Source organism: Ambystoma mexicanum, chromosome 3p (genome assembly GCF_040938575.1).
Source record: "Ambystoma mexicanum isolate Mex_15411 chromosome 3p, UKY_AmexF1_1, whole genome shotgun sequence".
NCBI lineage: Eukaryota > Metazoa > Chordata > Amphibia > Caudata > Ambystomatidae > Ambystoma > Ambystoma mexicanum.
The window spans coordinates 320,399,605-320,422,560 of NC_090925.1; the positions used below are offsets into that span (position 1 = coordinate 320,399,605).

The window sequence follows — 22,956 nt, forward strand, 5'->3', positions numbered from 1 at the left end:
CGCTAAGAGTTTCGAGAATCTCCATTCTGTGTTTAGAGATGGAGTATGTATTGATTAGGGTGCAGAGTATCATGTCTTCTGCCTCTGTGTTGCTTCCATGTTTTGTGTATGGGCCAGAATCCAATTTGTCTGATGGTTGATTGGTTGTGGGGGTGGACAGTTGCATCAAGCCTGATGTTTCATTGTTAAACAGGTCCAGTAGGTTATGGTTTGGGTTGTTTATTTCATCTGATCCTAGGAAGTCATGTCGGTAGGTGGAAAGGTAGCATAAAACACAGGAGTTTTTGGATCTGGCTTGTAGTCTTTCTCCCGCGGGATCCCCTGGGTTGTTGTTGCTTGGTGTTGTATATGAGAGGCAATCAGGTGATGGTTGGGTGTTGGCTGTAGTATTGGTGTTGTGTCTGTAGGGTAGTTCCCTTCTGACTCGACTATCCTTCCTTGGGTGTCCCATTGTCACTGTGCAGCATTGCGTGGTCTGGGAAATTTAAAGATGCTGATATTTTTTACAGTTGTGATACAGGTTGAGGTAGTGCATGGAAAGATCTAAAACACCACAGTCTGCATGAAGAACAATGCAATGCATGATCCCATTGTCACCCAGATATGAAATACCTCAGTATATAAAAAGAACATGCAGATATGAAACTCGGCAGTATTTAAAATAAACCAATAAATGTGCCTTTTCAGATACATCCTGAAATAGAGCACAACAGGGCAAAATATACAGCAATGCAATGTGCCTTTGTGATGCCTATTTGTGAGGCCAACAGAGTAGAATTTAGAATCATTGCAGTATACTTCCTTAGGACTAGTTAGATGTAAGACAGTATATAAAACAATGTACGGCTTTAGTTATAGATAGCAAGGTATGAGCGAAAAGAAGCGTAACATGGAACATATGGATATACAACTAGATATGAAACACAATGGTGTATACAGATTCAACTGAATTCAGAGGCATCTAGATGTGCAGCACAATATTGTATGAAATGAAGTAATTCAGTGGGTTGTTTGAGGGACAAGCCGGTGGGGGTAAAGGAGGTAAAGGGGGTGTGTGTTAGTGCTGCTGGGTTGTGTCCCTGCTTCTTCCCCTGACCTCCTTCCTGCCTGCTGTGGCGCCATTGCGCGAGGAGCCCCACCGCTTTTGGAGATGCAACTTTAAAATCTGTGTTGTACCTCCGGGAGGGTGAACCTGCGGGGGGTAAAGGGCACAGGTGTTAGCGCTGCAGGGTGAAGGGCGTGGGTGCTAGCGTCTCAGGGTGAAGGGCATGGGTGTTAGCGTCTCAGGGTGAAGGGCGCAGGTGTTAGCATCTCAGGGTGAAGGGCACGGGTGTTAGCATCACAGGGTGAAGGGCACGGGTGCTAGCGTCTCAGGGTGAAGGGTGCAGGTGTTAGCATCTCATGGTGAAGGGAGCGGGTGTTAGCATCTCAGGGTGAAGGGCGCGGGTGTTAGAGTCTCAGGGTGAAGGGCACGGGTGTTAGCGTCTCAGGGTGTTCGCAGTGGCAGGGGTTCCGACCCGCCCACAGGACATCAGAAGCTTTCAACCGATTGATGCCAGCAGCGGTCGGTCTCCTTTCCCCCAACTCGCTGACTCACATCTACCCGATACCCATCAAGGCTTTGGAAAAGGGAAGGGGAGAGGAAACAAGATTTTGGAGAAACAGGGTGGGTGGTGAGGGGCATTGTGACTTTCAACCAATACAGATCAAATGTGTCCCGCAGTGACCAGCGCCCCATACTTGGAAAGTAAGAGTGGGTTTGTGTTTCCCTTTTGAACTTTGAACTTCTATCATTGTATCTGACTTTGACTTTCCAAGAGTACCAACGATCCACTTGCTATCATCCCCTGGACAGTCACCAAACATGTCAACCTGTCTCATGCTAGTATCACCTGCAGCAGTGCCCGCATATGTATCCGGTCACATAATTAAACTTAAAATGCTGGCGCTTAAAAGGAAACTACCAACTGTGCCCGCCATGCCCTCACTTAGTGCTGCCGAGAGAAGTATTACTGCCCCTGTACGACCTTCGGGGGAGGCACATCTGCTGATCAGAGAAATCCATCAATTTTAGGGATCATTCAGCGCCCCCTTTGACTTCGACCCCTGGGAGGAGGACACTGCGTTCTACGCCAAGTCCTCCATTGAACCCGACATCACCAGTGCCTCAACAAATGGAGGCATATGGGCTTTGCCCACTGGTCCTCTGAAGATAGGTCTATGACTCATATTGACCAGCCATGGGGGGGGGGACTCCCTAGGAACACGATTTCTATCCCGACTCTGACTAAGACCACTGCTGGACCCCCTGAGGATGTGGAAGCAGGGGATCATAATGTCTAGGGTCAGCCACTCCTTCGCCCACTCTACCCTCCACCCCCACCGTGCGGCCTACAGCTTTTTCTGCCCCTGCGGCCTTCCCGTCCCCACATGGCTGCCTGGAATCCCCCCACCATCAGCATCAGAAGGGTAGCATGGAAGGCTCTATATTAAGTGGCGGGTGGTGGGTAAACAGGCACTCAGAATGGACCTCGCTAGGGACCACTACAAGCAAATCACTTGCCTTCAATTCCCTGATAATGGGCCACTGTCCAGCAAGACTGGAAACAGGGGAAATGTGGCTCAGGGGCACCAGGCCATTCTATTTGGGAAAATCTGTGATGCCTTGCTGAATGAAACCCCCTAGTCATCACCTCACCATGAGCAAGCGGTCAAGCAGGCCTTGGAACAGTCGGAAGATTGTGGCCCAAAGACCAAGGAGTGCTGGTGCAGCAGGGTCCTACCTGAACTCCTCTTAATTAAGAACCGAGTTCAATCTTAATTGATGCAGCTGGAAAGGGAGTGGTAAAGTGGGGGATGGGTCCTAAAGAGCTCCAGAATAACTGGGATATCTGGATTCTTTGTACCTGAAACCATTGCCAATAATTGTAGAGGACCCAGGGTGGAAGAGGCCTTACAATTGGGAACAAAACAAGGGCCAATAATGACAGTGACCATGTGAGTAAAGGAGCAAAGACAAAAGCAGTCCCAAGCATCTATGTCTCACCCAAGAGCTCTCAATCCCCTGCCTCGCCTCGACATAGGCAGATCTCTAGCTTGAAGGCAGTCAGCAACCCGAGGGCGCATGCCATACACGCCAAGGCAACAACTAGGCCGAGCCATGCTCCACTTATCCCCATTGCTAAATTAAGCAGGCCAATAGCATCATGGATAAATGCACACCCTAGCTCTGAACTATAAGGGGGTGCACATTTGCAACTCAGGAATACATTGTCAACTGTAGCAGGATCCCCCAGTCTGGGGAAATGGCCTCCGACACTTTCATAATAGACTTTGGGGATTCTATAATGGCCAAGGGCCTATTGAACTTCTGCAGGACATGTTACGCCTCGATAACCAGTGCAATAGAACTTAATGCGTATCCCTGCCAAAACATGCAAAGGAGGCCTGTGCTCGCGGGAGCAAATGTTGTCCCATTGGGGAAAAGGATGTTGGGGTTTCCAGCTGAGCATAGATAACAATGACGAAAGGCGTAGAAGAAGCTCAGCAGCCTTCCTCTGGTTCTAGGGTGTGAGGCCCTGGCGATGTTCCCAGTCCACTGCGAGATACATCTGGCCCTTAGGGTCACCCCACGCTATATCATTTAACTGTGTTTTGAATGAACTGTTTTGCTCAAAGTATTTGTGATGTCTTTTATTGTTTTGTGAAAACATTGGTATCTAGGCATTGTTTCGAATATATAGTTTCGAATGCCAAAGTTTCGGAAAAAAATGCATCAAAAAAATGCATTTCTTTTGTAGGTAAATGTTTTTTTTTTTACAAAAATGGTGTTAAGGGGTACAAAAAAACGGGGGTTGAACCCATAACATTTTTTTTTTAAAAAAAGCATTTTTTAGATGCATTCTTTTTCGAAACATTGCCATTCGAAACTTTGGCATTCGAAATAATCACTAGGAACCAAAACATTCATGGCACATTGCCGAAATAAAGTTATGACTGACTGGCAATGCCCTTTCCCGGGGACACCTACATAGGAAGTTCAAAGGCATACAAAGTGTGGGAACGTCTTATAGAGACACCCACCCATACATGAAACAGTTCAATGCAGCGCCTCATCACATAAACAGCAAAGAGCATGCAGTCCCAAAACCGGAAGTCAGACATGTAGCAGTGCCATCTACAGGCAGAGTTGCACAGATGTTCATTAGAGCGGGTTTCACACAATCATGACAAGCACTCGTATGGGTACTCCAAGTAGAGCTTTATGTTTGGAGTTTGAACCCCACTCCCACAGGGTTAGCAATGTGTCTGGGGCCTGTGTACGTGCTACATTAGTGAAAGCTGGCACTAAGAGGATTAAAGAACAGACACAAGAGAGTACGGGCTACCCCACCCTTTGACACAATAACGTTTGGATAGTGACCAACTGAAGGACTGAGGGGAACCCTGAGGGGAACCTTCCTCTGTCATTTCTGATCAGGCACCAATCAAAGAACTCATAAAACAAAATGTATTCACAATTAATAGTAAAGCAATATTAAAACAACACATAAACATATATCTGACGGAAATGTGTGTGGGTTTGTGTGTGCAACTCTAAGAGGAAGTAACCCTAGTAAAAAAGAAATCCACTTTTTGGATTGTTTTGGGATTGCTTCTGGCTTGTTTTCAAGCTGCAGATTTTTTTTGGATTTATTTTGGATTTTTTGGGGATTTTTTCAAGCAAGGATTTATTTGCCTTGGGTAGGAGGATTTATTTTGGAGTTTTACTGACTTGTTTCTCAGTAAAAACAATCCACTAACACTAATTGGCAGGCAGGCATTTCTAAAGGATTTATTTTGGAGTTTTACTGACTTGTTTCTCAGTAAAAATAATCCACTAACACTAATTGGCAGGCAGGCATTTCTAAAGGATTTATTTTGGAGTTTTACTGACTTGTTTCTCAGTAAAAACAATCCACTAACACTAATTGGCAGGCAGGCATTTCTACAGGATTTATTTTGTATTTCTTTCATCTTGTTTCTCAATAGAACCAATCCAGCAACACTACACATTTTGACTGCATTTATTTTGGATTCTTTTGCAAGCAAGGCTACATTGGAAGATTTATTTTTGATTTTTTCCAACTTGTATCTCTGTAAAAACAATCCAGTAACATAGGCACACATTTTTACTTCATTTAAATGTTGGAAAAATAATGTCAAACTGCACTTAACTAATTTCTCCAGTAAATAATGCCCAGTCGCTATCATTCAGGGTGTATCAATTTGCAGCAATGGGTAGAAGGAATGCTAACACCTCGGCCATCCCATCTCCCATCGCGCGACCTGACTCGCTGGATGGTGGCTGACTGTCTCCTGCCTGCCACCCGGTACAGCTGTTCCCCTCCTCTGTGCTCCTCCGTTTACCACCCCCGGCTGTATATCTGTTCTGTTACGTTTGAAAAAAAAGAATGCACCCGCATGTACTATTTTATTTCTTTCTTTTATTTATTGGATACTTTGTAAGTCCCCTACACATAAAATGGTGTTTCAAGGCACCTCAAGACAAAATAAAGGGGGCAGGAGAGTACAAGGGAGAAAGATAACAATATTCCGGCTATGCCTTGTGACATTTGGATCATTAGCAGCAAACCATGCCTGAATAGCCTACTGTCTCTACCCCAAACAATAAATACTATGCATGGTACTCTTAAATAATTTACATTTCTTATGCAGATGTAAGTAAACCAAGCAGAAAAGAAGCAGAAAAGAAATAATATGATTACCAGGTGGGGCTCATGGCCGGCACTTGCTTCTGGCAGGCACTGGGCCACGATGGGGGGTTAGGCCAGAGTCCTAGGTGAGGCTTGTGCTGGCCCGAGCTCCGCTGGGATCTCCCAGCTCTAGTCTCCCCACCTAATAAAACACTCCTTTTGGCTTTAGCTTTAAAAATGCCATATCACAGTGAGAAAACATGTCCAAACTGGATGTACAATGTAGGCCAGTCTTATAGTCAGGCCTGGCTGAAGAGGTATGGGGGCCTAATTCAACATGATGGTTGGGGGACCCTTTGCTTAGAATGCAAAACAGTCTGAGGCACCTGTGGGGTGCATACATCATAATGGAGAGAAAGAAATACAGACATGGGTTAATAGCTGCCCATTTTCCCATTGCACTTGCACGATGCAAATGCAACGTGCCTGAAGATCCTCTGTCTGTTCGCCCTTGTCTTCTCCCCTTAATTGCACTGGTAAAACTGCAAAATCGCTGACGGGCCTATTTGCAGTGTCTAAACTGTTAAATGTATATTACACACTTACTGTGCCTCTGGAGACTATTATCGTCTCAGAATTTCAAGGTATACTAGACTGGGGACAGCAAGATCAAAATGATTTTCCCATGATAAGACACTTTAGGGAAGTGGTGAAGTCAGGATTGGAGTCCAGTCTTGCAATTAAAGTACTTAACCACATATCTTCCCAGCTACAGCTTGTGGACATGTCTGGGTTTTGATGGAGATGGCTTAAAAAGTATGCAAATCACATGATAAACCACGCTGACAAACATTTCCTTATAGAAATATGTGTAACACGAAAAAGGAAAAAAGCACAATTTTTGTTGCCCCACCCCATCCTCCTCCCCATTTTCACTGGAAAGCTACAAGTACCAGAAGTAATATAAGCCTAATCTCCAAATAAAAACCACTGAACAGGTTATCATGCCATGTTCATTCTAGAGAGGAGTGCCTGCTACCTTTTTTGTATTTTTTCAAGGAACTTGGGGTTGGTCATCCTACATTACCTGGGAGAACACAGACGTGGACCCCTTGCTCACTGTGCTCAGAGAGGCACAGCTCCACCTCACTGATGGGACCCAACAAGGCTGAAACACGTGTATGGGGTTGCTGTTGGTACTCTTGTTCAAAGGAGGTTTGCCTGGCCTTTTGGTGCTGGACTGTCCTTGTGGGCGGGACAAAGACTGATATGCAAATGGATATTCCTCCTTTGTGAAAAGTACAGTGAGCAAAAAGTGATGGCTGCAGACTCTCAAGTGGGTAAAAACCATTGAACAGGTTATTATGCCATGTTTATTCTAGAGAGGTGTGCCTGCTACCTCTTTTGTATTTAAGCTCCATGGGGTTTGCAAATGTGCTTAGTCACACAACAAAATGTATTTTGTGGTAATAATATGGTCACCTACATTTAGTAATTGTTTGACTAATAATGAGAATTTAATTTAACTGTGCTGCTCATAACAAAATGTGTTTTAAAAAAGAGTTTCTGAGGAGAGTGGGGTTAAATTTGCTGGGTATGCACTCTGTGTTCTATGTATAGTTATGGTATTCTGTTAAATGTCTTAATTTTGACACCTAACCACAGCGTTTTAAATGAGTGCTCTTTCCTGCTTATTTCGTTGGGAGTCGGCTTGTTTTGGGCTTCTTTTGCAGGGTCATTCGGCTTTTTTTTCTCGGGCCTGGCAGCGTGGGCAGCAATGGCGGCGGAAGAAGATACGGTGGTGGCCGTGCTCCTTGTGGGCACGAAGAACTGGATAAATACCATACAAGAGGTAAGTGTGCACACGTTTAGGGCACCTTTATTTATGTGGATGTGTATCTGGACACAATCTGGAGCACTGCGCACTCCACGAATATCGAGGGGCATGGAGGGGAGATGCGGGGAAAAAAATAATCTGACTTCAAAGTCATGCCGGAAAGGAAGGAGGCTCTGACGGGCCTGTTCTGAGGCCCGAGGGACTGCCGAGGGAGGTTTAGAGAGGAATTCAGGAGGTGAGCCCCAGAGCAGTGTGCTGATCGAGAAACAAAGTTAACCCGTCAACACAAGCAGGCGCACTCCCCATCTAGCCCAGCACAACTATGAACTGGAGATTTATGGCACAGCCGGTTCCACGTATGTCTCCTACTCCCATTTCCAGGGCAGGGGCACAAACTTGCAACTGCTGTCAAAGGAGCCAACTGTAAATATATGTCTACTGGACAAAAGAGAATGGCAGTTCAATCTCACTGCTGTCTTTGAACGCAAAGCTTATCCTGTGTCATGCGTTACTTATTTACTTCCAACTGTTCAGCGCGCCATTAAAACCATCTAAACGCTGCGCCTGAGGGTTGAACACTAAACAGTTTGGTACCACAGTGACCGGAGCTGGATCTTTGAAGAAACCGTGCATGTATTGTAAAAACACATTGCAAAATGTTGCGGCCATTGACCACAGTACTGAAATTGCCAGAATCAATGACCCTGTAGAAGGGTCAGATGGGGTACTGGGTGTCACTGCCTGTTGGATCAAAGGACAGTGGCTCAGAGCAGGCAGGCAACACGTACATGGTCGAGAAACCCAGGTCTAAAAGGATGACTTAAGAGACCATCCTGGAGTCATCCGATGATCATCAGACTACATTAGAAGTCATTCCCACATCATCAGAAGTCATCACGCTGTTAAAGTCATCAGCAAATGTCTCAGAATGGTGGGTGATGATTTGGGGATGGGTTTAGGATGACTTGCTGATGATGCCAACATCATCCCTATTTTAGAAAACTCTTTGTTCCTGATGATTTTAGGATGACTTGCCGATTACGTCAAGAGCATCAACAGGTTTGCCCCAGATGATTCTGGGATGACCTGCTGATTACTTGAAGAGCATGTTTGGCCCTGATGATTTGGGGATGATTCTGGGATGACTTGCCGATTACTACAAGAGCATCACCATGAAACATGTTTATGTATCGCAAACTATTCTTAAAATTGTGCTTTTTTTGCAGCCGGCTGTCCCCGGGATAACCACAAGTTGGCGCCCCTGGTACTGGGTGCTGCACCGGGAAACATCCAAGATGTATTGAACATGTAAAACAAAACGTTTCATGAAGTAAAATATTTCCTGATATTTGTTCAGATTCAATATAGCCTGCATACGAAAGGAACACAATTGTAAAAAAAATAATACTTGTTACTATTTCAGTTCGTGCACACCATACTCATGTGTCCAGCAAATGGCACCTTCTAAATACGTTCAGCACTATGACTATTAAAACACTATTTGAAATGCATACACAGCCAGTCTTACTGTTTTCGCTTGTGCAACATATAACCATTGTCCCCATTTGTACCCTGTACATCAAATTATATATATACTGGATAAGTGAACGAACTTGCTGTTGTTTGATGGGCTGATTTCCTGAACTGTCGTACAACCACAATATATATATATAACATGGCCTGCTGTAGCGGCCATGTAGTTATGGTTAAGTTGCTAAACCCATAGGAAATTAACCATAACGTCCCCTTAACAAAGTTTTTTTCATTGAATTTCATAGGTTTTTATTAGTGCAACTTAACCATAACGTCCCTTTAACAAAGTTTTTTTATTGAATATATATATATATATATATATATATATACATATATATATATATATATATATATACATATATATACACACACACACAGCACTTTGTAATAAAAATGCGCATCCGGGACACACAGATCGTTGAAAACGTGTAACTGTCCTAATTTTATGTTTGCATTCTGGGACTTGTAGTCTTGCCGTTGTAATGGCGCTACAAATCCTGGAATACAAAAAAAAATATATAGGTATTGCCCTGTAGGCCAGTCCAGGCCTGACAGCATCCTGGCAATGTAGACATGGCTCTCTTCATATGAAATCGTGCAGGTCAGGGCATGCGACCATTGGTGGAGGGCTTTGCAGTTCCCTCACTGGGCTGTCTCCATGTAGCTTACATCTCGGGTCAGGTTGTCTTGGCAGACCTGCTGGGCTGCAGGTGCTCCATTTTTAAAATGTAAACTGCTTTTCACTTTACAGAAACATGGGCCCAATTCTGAAGTCCATGTAAAATTGGAAAAGTATTGTTCCTTGGTGGAACAACACTTTTCCTAAAAGCACCGTATTCTGTGACATTAAGAATGAGGGGGTACAGACATCAAAGCTTCCAGTGTCCCTAATATGGCCTGACTATGGCCATAGTGCATCTGAGGAGTGCAGGACAGGCACTGCCTGGGGATTCTCCTTGCAGAGCGCAAAAAGGAGTTAAAATACGGTGCCTGTGAGGTATCGTTAACATCTATTGTGCAAGTCTTTCCTATGTAAGCTGCACATTTCCCAGATGGCTGTACCACTTTTCTGATTTACTGAAAGCATAAAGACACTTTTGTAAGTCAGAAATGGCAGAGTTTTGAGAAATGCTCAGAAATTAGAAAATGGCAGAGTTTTGAGAAATGTTCAAAGTGACACCTGAGAGAATTGTGTCTTTATTTAAAAGTTTTCAAGCTTCAGATTTTTTTTCCATTTATTTTGGATTTGGGGGATTTTTTCCAAGCAACGATTTGTTTGTCTTGGGCTGCAGGAGTTTTTGGGATTTTTTTACTGACTTCTTTCTCAGTAAAAACAAGCCACTAACACTACTTTTTATTTTAACTTAGTATATGTGTGTTTTCTCTATGTTTTTAATTGTGCTGTTTCTTACTTTTGAAACCCACTCATGGCGTTTACATGTGCGCTTGCTTTTTTCGGTTAATTTGGGTGGGAGTCAGCTTGTTTTGGGCTTTTTTCGTACGGCGATGCAGCGCGTTTTTTCCTTCCACCTGGGAACACTGGACACCAGATGAGCAATGGCGGACGAGATTCGAGCGTGGATCATGCTGCTGGGATCGATAAACAAAGCCAGAATCATTGGGTAAGGAGCTGATGTACACGTTTTAGGCTTTATTTCAGAGTGAGGAGTGTGTCTCTCGGGAGTCAGACAGGTTGTGTTGATTTATGAGGCAGACTCTGCCTTTGTAGTGCGCGCTCCCCACGTCCAGCGCCCCCATCCGCCTCCTTGGACCAGCGACGCCATTTCTCCGTGAGCCCCCAAGCAGTGAGCATGCACTGTTGCAGACCCTTGGTGTATATCATATGTTCTCCTAAAGGCCGGCACAGTGCGTGTATCTGCAGGACACCGGGATGTTTTCCTTCCCTGGATAACAGGCTGCTGGCACATTTCATTACTTTGTGGGCCGCCACAGTTCACACGGTGCAGCTCTAACCTGCTTTACAAGTGATATTAAAGCAGGCTAGAGCTTTACAGGAGAACATATAATATACACACGTGTCTGCAACATTGTGCTCCATTGTTTTCATACGACTTCAATGATCCAGCGTCATATATGCCAGCTATGGCTTTTGGGAGTTTCAGTCCAAAACACATTAACGTACCATGCAGCTGCGATTGTACTCGGAGCTGGGATTGGGTGTATGTGTATCATAGGCAGTGTGGGAGGGAAGGGGTGCAGTGGGCGCGCCTAGACCTACTGCAATTGATTTACTGGCACAACGGCACTTTATCACAAAACCAGCTGAGTTTTCGGGAGGGGCCGTTGTAAAGGACATGACGCATGGGTGGCACCTCAAAGAAAAGGAGCCTACAGTCGTAAATCCTACTTTGGAAGCTGTGCAGTTAGAGCAGCATCTGTGGAGTTCGAGGGGGTGGGGGGGTAATTTAATGAATATGTTGACCCAACTGTGCATTTTGAAAGCTCACTGAGGCCACGACTGTATTCAAAACGACCACATCCCTTTCAATTTACCCACATTTGGCTGTCCTCTAAGAAATTCATACAGATTAAGAAAGTTCGTGCATATGTAGCCCCTTTTTCCCCAGGTCTAACTTGGGAGCCTGCACTTGACTGGGACAATAAGTGGGGGGGGGGGTTTGGAAAGATATCCACAAGGATAACCTGAGGCGTTTCACACGAGTACACATTAGCTCTACATCGTGTGCCATCATCTGGGTGTAGTTGGTCACAGCTGTTTCACTACATTTGGTGAAAGGCCGTTTTGCCAGGTTTTTTTTCTGCATTTTTGTTATGGGGTTTGGGGTAGGGGAAAATTAAGTAATTGTGGGTGTTGGGAGTGCGCCCCCATAGATAAATGGGGAAAAATGGGCAGGCGCCGTGGTGGTCCATCTCCCCTTGAATCATCTTTCCCTTCCCTGTTGATGCTCTACATTCATGGCTGCCTCTCCCTTGCCAGATGCCTTAGAAATATTGCCTTCTGCTTTCCTTAATCGGCTGTTGCAAGACCCCCCCCTGTGGCATGGAACATGCACATTCGCAACCACTGGAATGTAAACATGTCTGTCTTCAGCACTTAGCAATGGCTGGTTTGCTTTCGTCTTTGCAATTTTTTTTGGCAAATGGCCTGAACGATGGCACATGAATGCGGTTGCACATTGATGGTGCCATTTCACGACCAGGTCCATTCCACTGAATGCCCAGCACCTCTGAAAAGCTGGTGGAGATGATTGATCAAACCGCAGTCGCTTTGACATCTGTGCAGAGCCTGGTGACGCAGGTTCGAATCCCGGCAGCCCCAAACTCAGCCTTTTATCCTTCCGAGGTCGATAAATGAGCACCACACACCGTGGGTAATAATAAGCAGCACTCGGATACCTGTGGGTTCGTAGCACTATATAAATGCTAAATTATTATTATTATTATCCTGGCTCAGTTTGATCGATCAGCCTGACAAAAGCACAATGTTGTATTTGAACAGCAGAAGTAGTTATAAAGCAACATACATTTGAGTAAAATGGTTATTCTTTAGGGCAGGGGTGCACACCTGATTTTGACAGTGGGCCAAAAGTACCTTACATGATGGCTATAGTGGGCCGAAAAGTAAATGTGGGTGGGGCGGTAGGCGCAGCAGGCGTGGCGTGGCGGGAGGCTTGGCCCCACCCCTCAACCAAACACTATGCCCCATGGCGCTCAACCAAACACTATGCCCCATGGCTCCCATCCCTCAACCAAATCCTATGCCCCATGGCCCCCACCCCCAACCAAACACTATGCCGCATGACACCCACCCCTCAAGCAAACACTATGCCCCAAGGCCCCCACCCCTCAACCAAACACCATGGCCCCCAACCAAACACTATGCCCCATGCCACCAAGCATGCACCATGCATACATACTCATACAGACCCAAACCCCCCCACACCCAACTCAGCACACACTCACAAGCATACACCAATACACTATGCACCCATACAGACCCGCACACCCCACCCCCAACTAAGCACGCAAACCCACAAGCATACACCAATACACTATGCACCCATACAGACCCGAACTCCCACCCCCAACTCAGCACACAAACTCACAAGCATACACCATGCACCCATACAGACCCCCACCCACAACTCACCATACAAACTCGCAAGCACATTCAGGCAGACGCGACACACACTGCACTTGCACACAAACACATTCAGTCAGACCCGACACACACACCCCCTCCGCATCTCGACACACACTGCACTTGCACACAAACACATTCAGGCAGACCTGACACACACCCCAACCCCGCATCTCAACATACACTGAACTTGCACACAAACACATTCAGGCAGACGCGACACACACCCCAACCCCGCATCTCAACATACACTGGACTTGCACACAAAAACAAACATTCAGGCAGACCCGACACACACCCCACCCCCGGATCTCAACATACAAGCAGCACAAAGATCCGACAAACGCGCGCACACACACACACACACACACACACAAACATCCCCCCTCCCAAAAATAATCTGTACTTACCGGACGACGTGTTGGAAGGCAGGCTAGCTGGAACGCTGGCGAGGTCCGGTACTACGGCTGGCGTGGGCGGGGCAAGGCTGAAATGCCTTCCGCATCAAGCCTTACTGGCCACGCCAGCCGTAGTGCTGGCACTCCATTGGATCAGCACACGCGCACTACGTGGCTCGTAGGAGCTGCGTGGTTCGTGTGCACTGAACCAATGAGGGCCATTGTTTTGTCCGGCCCAGAAGACAACAAAGACTTTCCTAATGGAGGGGGGCGATGCTGCTTGCGGGCCGCCCTCCATTAGGAAAGACTTTGTTGCTGGCGGGCCGGACAAAATGGCATGGCGGGCCGCAACTGGCCCGCGGGCCGCAACTGGCCCGCGGGCCGTATGTTATGCACCCATACTTTAGGGTATATCCTACTTTTTTCATCTTAACACTTCCAGACTTGTTCAGTTGCTTCGTTGAACTGCTTTGTGGCTGAAGGCAGACCTGGTTAAGACATTTTTTATCACACCAGTAGTGGGTTTACAACTCCAATTAAGTAATTAACTCTTAGAATACTGCTTTGAAAATCACAGGCATGCACTTTAAGCGCAAAGTCTGATAAGGCTTGATTAAAGTGAGCTCAAAGTTCCCATAAGGAGGTATTTTGGGAGGGGCAGGATCTAGGTGTAAATGGCCATAGGGATTAAAATGACCATGGGCAGTCAATATTTCGGCAAATAACCAAACGCCTACTGGCTTTGTGTGTCTAGGTGTTCACCATTTCAGAAGTTCAGGTAAGAATGGCACCTGCCTGAGACTCTTCCATGGGTGGGTTCCTAACGAACTTCCTTACTTGCTGGGATGTGTCTGGGTACCCATCTGGCTCCCTGCGCTGGTTCTGGGTCTTGGTAATTGTCATTAGAATGCGTACTGTATTAAAATGTGTAATATTAATATTTGTGCTATTATTTCAGCATACTGGGACACAGTGGATTCCTGTTAGCAGGTAGCAGTTGAGCACTGCTTGGAACTGGCCCTTCAGTGGATATAGAGGAGGCGGACAGGAGCCACAGAAAAAGTTTTCCCGATGCAAATCCCAACCCTGGTCCATCAACTGCATCAGAGGTAAGTGCCATTAGAGTTGACCAAAAATTAGTTTGTGCCCTTATGAAATAAATAAATGCTTTTTCTCTATCCAAATACTATCGGTTGTAGGCTTCTGTGTCTCCACCCCAATCTCAAACCCTCCTCCCCAACATTCCTATGAAGCCATAGGGCTTCTAGGCGACTGTGTCAGAGGGTGGGAAAAGGTAGCTCAAATACTGTGGCTCATGTATTAACCGGTTATTGTCCATCACTCATATGCCCACATGCAAACATATTGCTTTGTCCATTACTTATGACCCGTTAAGCTTCAAATGTCATAGTGGTGTCCTATGTTATTTTTTTAGATTGTTACAAAAGCAAGCACGCACATAGTTAAATTCCCATAGGTATATGTTATCGGCATCAGTTGGCCCGGGAGCCAAATTTAGCTCCTGGTAGGCATGGTGTAAAGCTAACCAGGCTCTTCAAGGCTACAAACGGGGCTAAATAGCCCCCAGCTCCGCTCAATTTCAAACCCTGTGTATTTGTTTTGCTTGTATGACTCCTTTACCAATGCACTGTCCATGGGGGAAACACAAGATTGGTAATTTCTTCACAATATACCAATTATGCAAAGAAATGGGAAAGAAGATAAACGGAGAGCCACTTCCTGGGGAAGTGACACTAATCTATATTAAATTCTAAGGAATTGCCATGGTTTCATCCAGATTGACAGCTTTGAGAAATGTAGTAATTGGAATTACGAAAGCACATTAGAGGGTGTACAGTGAAAATTGTCTATGCTTTATTTCTCACAGCCATGTGTCAACCAAAAAGTACTTTGCTTGCTCTTTTCAAACTTTTTACACAAATCTTTTTTGCATTTCAGAATGTATCCATGTTAAAGCCAGGGAAATGGGCTTTCCAGTACTCTGCATCCGAGTGCAGAAAAGCCCTCCAAAACAAAATTGGGAACTACCGGATGAAGAAGGAGCCAAACCTCGTCTTTTCTACACAAGTGTAGTTCCGCATTCCCTTGCTCTTTTGCCTCGTCCTGGATACTAGTGTGACTCCCTGGACTGGTTCTCTTTCCCCTCTCAACCTTGCTCCCTGGGCTGGTCCCCACCGGACTCGCTTGCTCCCTAGGCTGGGCCTGTATACTCGTGTGACACCCCTGGACTGGTTCCGTGTCCCCTATCACCCTTGCTCCCTGGGCTGGACCGAACCGGACTGGTTCTGGGTCCCCTCTCACCCTTTATTTTTAAATTGTGAAGCACCCGTGTTTGGGATTGCTACAGTTGTGTTTTTGTGCTATGTACATCGTGTCCGATTGAACCTCTGCCTCTTTTTAATAAATATAGTGGGGGAAAAAAAACGTGTTGCTTCTTTTTAAATATAGTTTATATGCCATTACATGGTCTTGACTTTCATGGCCATTTTACCTAAATGACTGTGACCTAATTAGTCATCACTATTGTCCTAAAGGCAATTCAAAATGCAACTCTCTGAAATGGGCAGCAATTAAGCCACAGTGACGCTTTTAAAGCCCAATTCAACAAGGTGCACCAAATGTGTTTTTAAGCATTTCTTTTCAGGATTATAGTAAACATTATTTTTGTTAAAACTCCTAAATTTATTTCCAGCTCATAAACCGAAACAATGCCTATATTGTTAAAGGATATTTTTGGGATTGCTTTGTTGTTTTGATTTGTAAAGTATTATTTGGTGACTACATTAATTGCTTTTGGATTTCAAAAGGTTTATTTGGGGATTGCATTGCATTGCTTTTGGATCAAGGGTACGTTTAGCCAAAAGGAAGCCAGCTGTAATCCGTTGCTTTTGTATTTATTTAGGGATGGCACCGCTTTTGGATTTTTATAGGATTGTTTGGGGATTGCATTGTTTTGGGATTTTTGCTGGATTGTTTGGGGATTGGATTGCTTTTGGATTTTTATAGGATTGTTTGGGGATTGGATTGATTTTGGGTTTGTAGTAGATTTTTAGTGGATTGGATTGCTTTTGGATTTTTAGTGGATTGTTTGAGGATTGGATTTTTAGTGGATTGTTTGGGGATTGGATTGTTTTTGGATTTTTAGTGGATTGTTTGGGGATTGGATTGTTTTTGGATTTTTAGTGGATTGTTTGGGGATTGGATTGTTTTTGGATTTTTAGTGGATTGTTTGGGGATTGGATTGTTTTTGGGTTTGTAGTAGATTTTTAGTGGATTGGATTGCTTTTGGATTTTTAGTGGATTGTTTGAGGATTGGATTTTTAGTGGATTGTTTGGGGATTGGATTGTTTTTGGATTTTTAGTGGATTGTTTGGGGATTGGATTGTTTTTGGATTTTTAGTGGATTGTTTGGGGATTGGATTGTTTTTGGATTTTTAGTGGATTGTTTGGGGATTGGATTGTTTTTGGATTTTTAGTGGATTGTTTGGGGATTGGATTGTTTTTGGATTTTTAGTGGATTGTTTGGGGATTGGATTGCTTGGATTGTTTTGGGATTGCATTCCACTGAGGATTGCTAATTAACATATTTCAGGGTGCATGAAGCCAAAAAGAAGCCAAAAGCAATCCACTGAGTACAATGGGAGTTTCTGGAGTTAAATAGGATTTAAAGAGGATTTAAATGTTTGGGAAAATCCAGTAGCAATCCACTTTCAATCCAGATTTTTTTGGTAGGGAAGATGTTGGGCATGGTCTGCTTCTCTTGTTCCCTTTTATGTCCCTTCTCGTCCTCTTCGCTATGAAACCCCTTTTCTTTGAACTGTACCTCGCCCTCCATGTGCTTCTTCTCGTTTCCGTTATTTTCTCTATTTCTTCCTCTGCACTGGAATGCCCCGCCTCTCTCTCTCTGTGGTCTATCCACTCCTATTCTACTTTCCGTGCTGCCCTAAAAACGTTCCGACTGCAACCTTAACTGTATTTAAAGTCGCATTGTAAGTAATGTTTTATTGTACTTCCCCTTTTCACTTCAATTGTACTGTTAATTGGTTTTGTACAGTAACTTGCTGTAAGGCGCTATATTAATAACAAATAAATAAAAAAATAAGGCCATGTTGGTATCACACAGTGACCACAATGGTGGGACTCCACTCTGTTGCTCCCTTGGGCTGTATTGTGCTTTTGATGTTCTTTGAAACAACAAAATGAACCAAACGCTTGTATTCGTAGAAGACATTGTGTATTTTAAAAATGTTAAATGAAGGAATTCGAATTTTAAAAAAAAATGAAATTGAAAAATCTCATTTCAGAGGTGCTGGCAAAGTAAAATGGAAGCTAGCCAGACTAGCCAAGGCTGCATAGATTCATCACAGAAGATGCCATGCCCCAAGATGGCGGAACACAAGCTCCCGGCTCCCACACTGCAAGGAAAGGAAGGCCGAGGACAACACAAGCGTATTGTCGGCAGTGTTCAGCAGGCATATCTGCCCCTCTCCCCCAAGCGACTTGTGAATCCGAATATTCACGGGTCACTCTTTCAAAAATGCAGTGAACTCCGAATATTCGGTGGTCACTTTAGGAGGGAGGAGGGCTGAACATCTCCCCACGTAATCACGCACTCTGCTGAAAATTGGCCTTAGTGGTAATTTGACCCGAAAATACGTTTTTCCTATTTCTAAGGCAGGTGACCCCACGAAATAATACGTGTAGGGTGGGTGAGCGTGCCAGTGGTAACCATTAGAAACGTATTTCTTTTCTATTTCGGTGATAAGCCGGGGCTCGCGCTGAACGCATGCACACTTTATTTCCTGCACGAGTGGGCGTGCCTTAGGTAGAGACATCGAGAGAGCATATTTTTCTATTTGTATCACACTAGCAACTGGAAATAAGATCATCTTCTGTTCCATTTCCTGAGCTAGTGGGCGTGCTAGAAACAGAAACATCTTCATCTTCCGATTTCCAGCGTTTTAGGGGTGCTCCAAAGCACGCATGCTCGCCCTCTGTGGACCTGCTCAGTGCAGGCAAGGCACGGCGGGGGTATCCTCAAGGGCACTGCGGGAATGGCAGCCTGCCCTCCTCCACAGGGTCCTTCGCATGTGTCTGAACCTCAGGCCTTTGTAGCCAAATCGCTGAATAGTACGAAAGTTTGGGCAGCCATTTTTGGGTGCTTCGAGATTTCCTCAAACTGGGTCACTTAAGCCTAGTGTTCAGGACATATTCGGCAATACTGGTGGAAGACTCTGTGTCTAAGGTGGCCTCACCACATACACCCTCATTAACACTGGTGAAACAGCACACAATGAGCGGGTGGCCAGGAGCGAAAAACCTACACCAACATCTGCAACCATACTGGAAAATCAGACAGAGCATCCACTGGAATAATAAATGCTTCATGCAGGGGCGTTGCTAGGGGGGGGGGGCTAATGGGGCTATAGCCCCTGATCTTTTGGTTGTAGCCCCGGACAGAATCTCAGGAGCTACAGCCAAAAGACTAGCTAGCCCGGAGTCCCAACAGTTCCGACATCAGCATAGCCCCGGGTCTTTTCCAGACCTAGCAACTCCCCTGGCTTCAAGGCCAAATCATTGTCCCGCTCACATTGCTGTGAGATCCGTTGATGAAATAAGGCTCACCGGGGGCACCTTCGGTCAGTTATCAGAACACTGGCTCCAGATACTGGTGGCCTGTCATGGAGAGGGAAGCAGACCCTGCCATAAGGAGAAAGGAGACATGAAACCCTAGGGCAGTCTGGGAGCGGAGCAGACTATCAGGATACACAGAAAGCGCTATTGGAAGTGCCATATAGGTCAAGGAAGAGCGCACAAATCTTGCAAATTGTGGGAAACATCCAACGTTGTGGATACTAGCCTGTTAGGAAGATTATTTCATTTATTTGGACATCAGTCCGCCATTTATGTGGTTGAGTACTATATGAGAGAAATAAATTGCTAGCTGTACAATTAAAGGTGTTTGATTGGTCCTGAGGAAGACGTGTGTTCTAGAGGTCGAAACACGTGTTGGCAGGATTATGATAATCATCACTAGAAAATAAACAAGCATTGGAAAACAGAAAAGATTCCTGAGATTTCTCGTGTGCAAGAATTTGAAAAGATTGCAAATGTCAATCGTTATTGACTTTTAACTGAGAAGGAACTGAACATTGAACCTTGGCTCCAGTGGTCTATGCGCAGTGGATAAAACAATACATCACTGATTATATGCTGTGTGTTTTAGACTCAATAGGGAACCTTGAGTCTGGATTGGTAATCCTTGCAGCAAGGACATGTAATTGAATGGATCCAGTACCTAACTCATTCAGAATGTATGTTTAGTGGCTTGCGCATCAGAGTACAAGTCCCTCCTCCCTCAGATCTTGAGGGTGTACCTGTTTCAGTCTGGGAAACAGATTGCCCTTTACAGGTCCGCTACAATAAAAAAGAGCCCAATAAAATAAATAGATACCAGTACTAGTAGGCCACACATTAATTGATCAATTGATAAGAGCATTACAACCCAACTGAACAATCTCTGTACCGCAAGAGCTATTCAGGAGTGACGACCACTGCAAATACTGTGTATCTTCGATAAAGAACTGCACCCCTTTTTGACCCAATGCAACATTATTCCATTCAAATGGCAGCGTCATGAACAACAATGCAACTGGCAATTGGAAAGAGGAAGGCAATGTATTCATCAAAGACAATCGCCAACTAGAAAGAGCCTGCACAAGGGATTTATATGGAACAATATTAGCACAATGAGTCACTGAGTCCATGCGTCCATGCGTAGTAACAAAAAAGGGATGCATGATAGTCCAGATACAGACCAGCTGTGAGCCTCTTGGTATAACAAGTCCCTTTAAGCATCATTATACAGACATGCAGATATTTTAGGGTTCTAGTTTCTCTTAGTGTACATAAAGGAGAGATTGCTCACCCGCCAGCCTCATGCACTCCAGCTCTGGGCCCCTACTTACACATTTGTAACAGCCACACTACAAGCACCCAGCAACATTCTCCTGAGCTGTCAGTCACACACTTGCATCAACATTCTAATAGCATTGATAGATGGCCAGCATTATAGGACAACATTCAGCAATGCACTACACCATGCCAGCTAGTGCCGCAACCAATCTCAATTCAGCTTGGGTAAAACGACAATGACGCTCCAAAGATGTTGTCCGGCTCTCAGAAACAAATCAAAGAATTCAAGGAACAATAAACAAGAGAGAGCAGAGATAAAACCAGACATGCCATATAAGAAAACATGATACGGAAAGGAGGCTGTTATAAGGTGAAAGTTACACAAGGCATCACAGGGAAGACGAATAGAAACCACAGAATGTACTTCTCCTGCTACACAACTAGACTCTGGAATAACATACTGACTCTCATCAGGCTGGCCTCACCTCCCCTGCATTTCAGGAAGGAACAGAAGACAGGCTCTTTAGGCAGCACCTCATCACCCATCGACTCCTGCCATGCCTTAGCTCTCCCTGTCCGATCTCTACATTCACTTCTCCCCAGTGTTCTGATTCTTGCTAGCTATGTTTGCATAATATAAATCCTGCTTAATCTCGCACTAGCATGTATACTTTCACCCATTGCCTGCTCCATGCACTGTCTTCCTTGTTCCCCGCATCCCTCTCGCCCGTGGAGCATCTGTGAATGGACCTGACAGCCCGTTATGTCTCCCGTGAGTTTTCCTCTTCCCTTGTCTGCACCTGAGCCTGCCTTAGCGTTTTGCTCTTAGCAGCGGTGAGTTCTGGGTCTGTGACCCGTCTTTTCCTAACTTAAAAGTGCGTTTGCGCTTTTTTGTTTAATCTTGCATTAGGGTGCACATTTTTGTCCATTGCATGATCCCTGCACCCTCTTCCTTGTTCGCCGCCTCCCTCCCGCACCCTGAGCTCTGTGATTAAGCTTAACTGCCCTATTTCATTCCAAGCACCCTGGGTAGCCCCCCTGCTCAGCCAGCCCTCGGCTAAGGGTCCAAGGCAAAGGGCAGCTCCAGAAGAAGCAGCTCCACTCCGTGTTTGCCCGTGTTCATCTGTGAAGCCAGCTGCCATCAAACAGCAGTGACTGACAAGGTAAGTGTGGTCTGGGTGAGGAGTGCAGCAATTACTGTGGTCCATAAAAACCCTACCACTCTTTTTACCCTATAATGCATAGCAATCTATGCCAGTTAGAAACATGTTTTGCAATCCCCCCTGTACCACAGGTGTTGTGGTTCTCCATTTACTGTTGTATCTCAAATGTAGGTGTTGTTTTCCCACTTGCCAGTACTCTCAAATCTGTGTGTTTTCTACTTGCTTTTGTATCTCAGGTTTTCGTGTTTTTTCCCATTTGCCAAGTCCATCAATGTGTGTTTTGTACTTGCTGGTGTGCTTCAGTTGTGGGCATTTTTTCCCACTTGTCCTGGGCTCTTAAATCTGTGTGTTTCTAAACTCTGAAAATCTGTGCGTTTTGTACCTGCTGTTGTATCTGAAATGTAGGCATTTTTCCCACTTGCCAAGTCTCTCAAATCAGTGTGTTTTTACACTCTCAAATCTGTGTATTTTTATACAGGCTGTTCTATCTCAAACTTAGGTGTTTTTCTCACTTGCCAAATCTCTCAAATCTGTGTGTTTTATACTTGCTGTTGTATCTCAAATGTAGGTGTTTTTCCCCACTTGCCAGGTCTCTCAAATCTGTATGTTTTTTTTATACTTGCTGTTGTGTCCCAGATTTGGGTAATTTTTTTCTCCACTTGCCTTCCACTTCCAATAGCAACTTCCAGTTTTTCTCTCAAACCTAGGTGTTTTTTTACTTGCTGTTGTGTCTGAAGTTTCAACGTTTTGCATACATCCAGCACTGTCAGCCAGCCCTAGGGGTCTCCATCCTGCCCCTATCTTCAAAACCTAGAAGTACATCCCTAGCTGCTCTATAAAACTTCTAGGGGCCTTTTGACAGTGCTGCTTTTTCCTCCTCTTCTAGGTGTTGCCCCGTCTAGCACTGTTTCCGGTCTGAGTGCCTCTCTACCAGCTACTACAGCCACTACCGCTGTGTTCCAGTCCTGGGTTATTTCCTCCCACTTCTGATTCCTCCAACTCTAGGTGGTCCATCCCCAGCATGGTGTCCTAGTTTTTAGGGGTCCCCATACCACTCTACTGCTTCAAGTCCAAGTGTTCAACCCTAGACTGCTTTATCCCACTTCTGGGTGTTTCTCCAACTGTGTTTTCATCCAATTCTGGGTGTTTCCCTTCTAGCACTGTGTTCCAGTTCTAGGTGCTGCCCCACCACTGCTGGGTTTTGGTTCCAGACTCTCCCTTGCATTGCAAGTCAAACAACTCCAGAACTAAGGCCCCCACTAGTATGGGC

The 22,956-nt window shown here is 45.1% G+C and overlaps 1 protein-coding gene and 1 long non-coding RNA gene across 2 annotated transcripts in view; one reads left to right on the top strand and one right to left on the bottom strand.

Annotated features, from left to right (window-relative positions):
• Positions 1–22,956, bottom strand: part of LIME1 (Lck interacting transmembrane adaptor 1) — a 278,786-nt gene that overhangs the window by 171,067 nt on the left and 84,763 nt on the right. The window lies entirely within an intron of this gene.
• On the top strand, positions 10,568–16,032 carry LOC138580375 (uncharacterized). Its single transcript, XR_011304238.1, has 3 exons — positions 10,568–10,688; positions 14,546–14,696; positions 15,547–16,032. It is a non-coding gene; the product is annotated as an uncharacterized lncRNA (long non-coding RNA).